Consider the following 621-nt stretch of genomic DNA (forward strand, 5'->3'; position numbering starts at 1 on the left):
GTACACTGGTGCGGTTTAGTGTCTGCACAATGGGTTATTGTGTGTAGTTGGAAAATCCAACAAACAGTAAGAAAAGGTGGTTTCTGTGAGAGTGAAAATGTGACTTTAGGCATGTCTTAATTGCTCATAAGTTAGTAAATAAAAGACATTGTGGCAGGAAGAAACCATTATATACAGTGGGGCAAGTAAGTATTTGATACACTGCCGATTTCCCAAGTTTTCCCACTTACAGAGAATGGACAGTTCTGTAATGTTCATCGTCGGTACACCTCAACTGTGAGAGACAGAATCTACAAACAAATTCCAGTAAATCACATTGTTAGATTTTTAAATAATTTATTTCCATTTTATTGCATGAAATAAGTATTTGATCACCTACCAACCAGCAAGAATTCTGGCTCTCACAGAAAAAAATCCAGAAAATCACATTGTTAGATTTTTAAATAATTTATTTCCATTTTATTGCATGAAATAAGTATTTGATCACCTACCAACCAGCAAGAATTCTGGCTCTCACAGACCTGTTAGTTTGTCTTTAAGAAGCCCTCCTATCTTCCACTCATTGCCTGTATTAATTGCACCTGTTTGAACTCGTTACCTGTATAAAAGACACCTGTCCAC

The sequence above is a fragment of the Monopterus albus genome, unplaced genomic scaffold (genome assembly GCF_001952655.1).
Source record: "Monopterus albus unplaced genomic scaffold, M_albus_1.0 scaffold194.1, whole genome shotgun sequence".
Classification (NCBI taxonomy): domain Eukaryota; kingdom Metazoa; phylum Chordata; class Actinopteri; order Synbranchiformes; family Synbranchidae; genus Monopterus; species Monopterus albus.